Below are 6,907 nucleotides of genomic sequence, written 5' to 3' on the forward strand. Positions count from 1 at the left end.
CGGGGCGGGCAGCCGGGCCCAGCGCGGGGGCAGCGAGGACTCCGGGGCCCCGCGGGCACCCAGGCCCTGCTGGTTGCTCCTGGTCAGCAGGCTGTCGTGGGCCATTCGCGCCCGGGACCACCGGCTCGTATCTAGCTGGGCCCGTCCTGCCAGCTTCCGAGGCCAGCGTGCTCTCGGGAGGCCTTTGTCCCCTCTCTGCGCCTGTGTGGGCTCCCCCGGCTCCCGCTCCCCCTGGCCACCCTGCCCCGCCCCTTTAACCTGCCTGCCCGCCTCTGCCAGCGTTAGTCCGGCTGAAGCGTGGTGGGCAGAGCCGCCCGAGAGTTCGTTCGGACGCACACCTTTTTGCCAGGTCTCAACTGGGACGTATGCCTTATTGTTTCGTCCGACATCGCAAGTCTGGTCATCCCAAATCAGCTTCGTTTAAAAGAGGTTCTTGTTACTCAGTGCCGAGGTATACATAGCCTGAGGGCTAGAATTCCGCGCCGAGCTCTGTGGTAGGGTGCCAACTACTGTGGGAGGGAAGAATCCAGCGCCTTGGGCAGCGCCTTGGCGATGTGTGACTCATACCTACGTTATAACATCTCGGTGACTCACACCAGGAGCACCGCGATTTTAGAGATAGAAGGAATCTTAAATTATCTGACTCTAAATTAAATTCTTTCTTACAAATACCTTTGACACCTGGCCACCAGTAACCTGCTTCAACGCGTTCAGTGATGGGTGGGCTGTGGCTTTTCCACAGAATTGCTACCTTTTCTGCAGCCCAGCTTTGCAGATATTTGAAAGCAGCAATCACACATGTCCCTAGATTGTGGTTATGTTGCTTGAATAAACAGCCGTGTTTTCTTCACTTGCTTCATATGGCTAGAGTGGTGATGGATACACCTGATACTCCCTGGCCCTCTTCCCCTGCCTGCCGACAGAGGTACTGACCAATGGGAGCCGGTGCTGAGGTCCCTTAGAAATGGTGCAACACCATCCCCATAGCCCAAGGTGAGAAATGCTGAATCGGTTTTGAGGAAGAGATGAGCACAACGGAGTTCGAGTTGATCGTATTTTAATCCACTCATTTAGTGTTACGATACGTTAGGCCATGTTTCAGGCATTTAATTCTCCTAACAAACCTCGGCGGTAAATGAGTCATGTTTATTCGCAGGCTATAGATAGCGAATTTGAGGAATAGGGAGGGCGAGTAATTTGTCATTGGAGCTTTCAACTCTTAGTGCCAAATTGGGCTTTCAACCCAGGCATCCTGACCCTAGAGTGTGTGCTTTTAGTTACTTCTAGGTGCTGTGTCCCCTCTAGAGATTAGAGGTCAGCTTGTATCCCATAGGGAGAAGATAGAGTCCACAGTGGAGAAGCAGTGGGAAGATTGTCCTCTAGAGAGATGGTAACAGTTTCGCTGTTACAAATGTGGGGTCCTTCTGTGCTACATTGTGTCATTCTGGTCCTTCTGTGCTACATTGTGTAAGAGAAATGGGGAAAGTAGAGGAGAAAACAGCTGCTGAGAGTTAGCTAGAGGTCAGTGCCTAAGGGAGAAAATACCTGTGTGTGTGTGTGAGTGTGTATGTGGTTTTTGTTTCCTGTTAAAGCCTTGTTTAAGGGCTATTGCTGAGGTTTTTGCATCCCTTGCAGTGTGTATCCACTGCTGTTTCTCTGCCACCTTAACATATTCCTAAATAATTGTCCTCAACATCAACCAAAAAGTTAAGTTCCACCTTAAATCAAGGAATGTATGTAGCATGATCAGAACACTGGATGAAAAAAATAGGGCAGGGAAATATGGAGTCCAGTTTATCATGACTTTAAAGTTTCAGTGAGAATTAAGAGATTAAAACTGGAGCTCCCTAGAAAACTCATATCCAGAAGGCCCATTTTCCTAAGAGTAGCACATTATTATCCAATTTCATTTTTTTACATCTCATCTCACAAGTGCTTTAGTGAAGGATTTATTGTGTGTTTCGTTGGTGTGGTAGGTTATTTTTCCTTCTCTGCAGTATTTGCATTGAACTGGGATCTTTGCACAGAGCTACATCCCCAGCCCTTTTACTGTTCTTAATTTAATTGCTTTATTTTGAGATAGGGTTTTGTTAAATTGATAAGTAGCCCAGGCTGGGCTTGAGTTTGTAATCCTCCTGCATCAGCCTCCCAGAGTCCTGGGATTACAGGCTGTTCCTCTTTTTTTTTTTTTTGGTCTTTTTTTTGAGACAGGGTCTCGATATGCAGTTCAGGCTGGCCTTGAGCTCACTTTGTAGCCCAGGCTGGTCTCGAACTCACAATGATCCGCCTGCCTCAGCCTCCCAGGTGCTGGGATTACAAGCGGTACCACCATTCCTGGCTGGCTGCTGCTCTTCAACAGGCACATTTCCTAGTTGGTAGATGGGTCATGTATAGAATGACACATGCCAGGGCCAGGGATTTAGCTCAGTGATGCAGTGCCTGCCTGGCAAGCATGAGGTTCTGAGTTCGATTTGTGGTTCCTGTCCCCCCCAACACCCCCCCACAAAAACTAGAGTAACACATGTCAAGCATTGAATGGACATCAGCAGGAGGATGTGCTCTGATAGCTCAGACAGGACATAGGTGGAGCAAGAACAATGGTGTGGAGACAGGACCTTGTGGCAACAAAGTAGGATTAGCATTGTACAGTTTGTGTTGTTGTTTTCAGTACGAAGATTGAACTCAGAGCTTTGCACCTGCTAGGCAAGCACTTTATCACTGAGCAACATCCAGGTTGTTTATTTTTTGAGACAGGGTCTTACTAAATTGCCCAGGCTGGCGTCAAATTTGCAGTTTTTCTGCCTCAGCCTCCAGAGTACCTGGGATTACGGGTGTTCACCACTGCAAACTCACAGCCCTGTACACGTCAAAGCAGATAGTTTCTATTTTGGTATCATTGTACCTCTTCTTACTCTTCAGGTGGAAAGTCTTTAGTGATAGGCATTGCTCTAGGGATGAGAGGTTGTATCAATATTAGAAAAATGTGTGCAGTTTTTTGCCTTCACAGACCAGAAAAGGTACAAGTTCATAATAATAGATTCAGAAAGAACATTCAATTGCATTCAACTTTTAATCATGATAAATACTTAGCTTGGTGCTGCACAGCTGAAATCCCAGCTACTCAGGAGGCTGAGGCAGGTGGAGGACAAGTTTGAGGCCAGTCTGGGCAGTTTAGCAAACCACGTCTCAGAAAAATATGGGAACATAACTCAGTGCCCTGGGTTCAGTTCTCAGTAATATAAAAGGGAAAATAAAAAGGGCATTTGGCAAACTAGTAGTACAAAAAAAAAATCTTTTCTTTTTTTTTTTTTTTTTTTTTTTTTTTCTTGATACTGGGGATTGAACTCAGGGTCTCATGCTTGCTAGGTAAGCACTTTACCGCTGAACTGCATCCCTAGACCTTTTTAGTATTTTTGAGATAACGAGTCAACTAAGTTGTCCAGGCTGGCCTTAATGTTGCTAACCTTCTGCCTCTGCCTCTGCAATAGTTGGGATTATAGGTATGTGGATGCCACCATGCATGGGAGAAAAAACAAAAGCCAAAAAACCTTTTTAACCTGCTAGGATATTTGTAGAAAACTTAGAGTTAACATCATAACAACAGTCAAATTTTGAACATTTCCTTTAAAATCAGAAACAGTGAGGTTGCAAATAAAAGCCCAGCCTGAGTGACTGAGACCCTGTCTAAAAACAAAAAATAAAAGGACTGGGGATGTGTAGCTGAGTACCAAAAACAAACAAACAAACAAAAACAGAAATAAAGCTGAGCCTGGTGGTAAAAGCCTACAAGCTAGGCACTTGGGAGGCTGAGGCAGGAGCATTGCCTTGAGTTTGAGGCCAGCCTGGGCTACATAGTGAGTTCAAGGTATTGCAAGATCCTGGTTCAAAAAAAGAAAGCGAAACACCCAGAGTCTAGGCCTGGTGGCATATCACCCTAATGCCATCACTCAGGAGGGTGGGAAAGGCGGACTGTAAATTGAGGCCAGCCTGGACCACATAGTGGTTTGATTTTTTGTCAAAAATCAAAACAAAAATAAATCAAGAAATCCAGAAAGGAGCAGGACGTCTGCTATTATAGCATCTGTTCAGTCTGTGCTAGAAATCCTAGCCAGTGCAATAAGATAAGGAGAAGAAATAAAAGATATACAGCTGGGAAAGGAAAGATGCAGACTCATTGTTGTATAATTATCAACACAAAAAACTTGAGTCCTTAAGTACATTATAAACATTAGGAATGTTTAGCATGTTCGTAGTATGTAGAATTCCAAAGTTGATAACATTGCCCTATATTAATACATAAGAATTATTTTTTTTTAAACCCAGTTATATAATAAGACAGCAAAATGTGAGGGTCCAAAAGAGAGATGCCAAACTTCATGGAGAAAAATTTAAAATCTGTTTTGTTTTTTTTTTTGGTTTTGGTTTGTTTGTTTTGTTTTCCTTCTGGTACCAGGAATCAAACTTACAACCTTGTGCTTGCCAGGTAGGCGCTTTTGCCACTGAGCTAAATCTCCAGCCCCTGGTTTTTCTTTTTTGAGGCAAGGTCTCACTCTGTAGTTCAGCTGGCCTCGAACTTACTACGTAGTCCAGGCTGGCCTCAAACTTGTGGCAATCCTCCTGCCTCAGCCGCCTGAGTGCTGGAATTATAAGCATGTGTCTATAATCTGCCTGGCTGAAGTTTTAAAATCTTATCAAAAGCCAAAGTAGATCTCAAAACTCTTTGTCTCAGTTGGCCATTTAAGTTTAATAGTAAAAGATTGGTTATTGATAACAGTGTATCATAAATTCATCAGAAGAAAAAGAGAATGTTTTATGGACAATTTGGGGGCTGGGGATTTAGCTCAGCGGCAAAGCGCCTGCCTGGCAAGCGCAAGGTCGTGAGTTCAGTTCCCGGTACTGGAGAAAAACCAAGAAAAAAAAAAAGGGCTGGGGATTTAGCTCAGCGGCACAGCACCTGCCTGGCAAGCACAAGGTCGTGAGTTCGATTCCCAGTACCAGAAAAAAAAAAAAAAAAGACAATTTGATTTTGTGTCTGTGGCAGCTTTAAATTATCATTTCTAAAATCAGCACTTTTAGTAAGAACAAGTTGACCAAAAATCTGTCTCAGAATTTTGAGACTCAAAAAAAGAAAATTTTGAGACTCATTGAAGTTTAAACCAGATGTGGTGGTGTATGCCTATAATCTCAGCACTCAGGAGGCGGAGGCAGGAGGATTGCTAAGAATTTGAGGCCCTGTTGGGCTACACAGTGAGTTGAAAGTCAGCCTGAACCACTTAGAGAGTGGTTCCACAAAAATTTAAGGAGAAAAGGAAAAACAAACATAGTGGGCATAGTGGTACATGCCTATAATCCCAGCACTCCAGGAGGCAAAGGGAACAGAATCACAAATTAGATCCCAGACTGATAGGGCAGTCTGGAAATTTGCTAGACCTTGTCTCAAAAAAGAAAAAGGGATGGAGGTATAGTGAGTTCAATCCCCATTGCCTACTGGGAAGGGAGAGCCAAAGTTTATCTAAGTAAAGGAAAGCACTGTCTCCCCTGCCTAGATGGACAGGATATTATGGACATATTTGTTTTCCCTGTTGGTCTACAAATTCAATGCAATTCTAATGAAAATTTCAACAAGATTTTTAGGTGGAATTTAATTAAAGTAATTCTAAAAATTTGTAACACAACAAAGGGCCAAGTATAGCCAAAACCAAGGTAGGCAGAGTTGCTGTACTTACTTGATTTCAAGATTTATTATAAAGCAGAACAAGGAGCACAAAATAGACTAGCAAAACATAATAGAGAGCCCTGGACGAGATCCAGACAGCATGGAAATTTGATAAATGACAGTTGGCGTTGCTGGCTGGTAGGGAAAGGAAGAATTTAAAAGAAAAGGAAAAAAGAGGCTAAGCCAATTTTTTATCTAAATAAAACACATGAAATTTGATCTCTGTCTCATACCAAATTAAAAAAAAAAAAAACAATTTTGAAAAGCCAAAAAGAAAATCAAAAAGAGAAAATAAAATATAAAGGAGAAAAAAGACACAAAAAGAAAAAAAAAATACCATTGAACTCCAGATGGATTAGACAGCAATGTGAAGTAAAAAGTTAACACTTTGGGGGAAAATATAAGCCAATACCTTCACCACCTCTTGGTGGAAGAAGGTTCCTTACAATAACAAAAATAGGGGCTGGGGATTTAGCTCAGCGGTACAGCGCCTGGCTGGCAAGCGCAAGGTCGTGAGTTCAATTCCAGGTACCGGAAAAAAAAACAAAATTAAAAAATAACAAAAATATACACTCTACAAAGACTGATAAATGTGGCCCCATTAAAATGCAGATCTTGTGTTTTTAAAAAGACATCCTAAAAGTGAGAAAATAACTCATAAAGTAGGAGAGTCTGATTTCAGCCTAAACAATCAAGATTTGATCGGTAGTGCCCAGAATAAATAATCCAGTGAATAAAAAATAACAAATATTAGTCATTAACCCTGGGAAAACAGTTGTCATCTTCCAGAAGAGGAAACAAATGGCTGAAAGATAAGTGAAAAGATGTTCAGCTTCATTAGAATTACAAGCCAAAACCACAGTAAGGCCAAATGTTGATAAGGAAGGTAGAGGCCATGGGAACGCCAGTGGTGTAACCATGTGGGAGACAGCTTGGTGTAATCTGTTGGAATTCAAGGTGGGGTCTGAACATTGAGGTCAGTGCTTAACATGGGCAAGGCCCTGGGTTCTATTCCCAGTGCCATACCAAAAAATATTTTAAAAATAAATGTCAATCTGGAAGCAAATGGCTACCCCTTTGAGCACCTCTTGTAATTGTAGAGGGCAAAGGTAATCGTATTAATCTCATTTTGTCACAATAAATTTAGAAGTTTTCCTTTTTCTGATTTTTTTTGGTGATATATATATATAT

The sequence above is a fragment of the Chinchilla lanigera genome, unplaced genomic scaffold (assembly GCF_000276665.1).
Source record: "Chinchilla lanigera isolate Chin_1 unplaced genomic scaffold, ChiLan1.0 scaffold00018, whole genome shotgun sequence".
In the NCBI taxonomy this organism is placed as follows: Eukaryota; Metazoa; Chordata; class Mammalia; order Rodentia; family Chinchillidae; genus Chinchilla; species Chinchilla lanigera.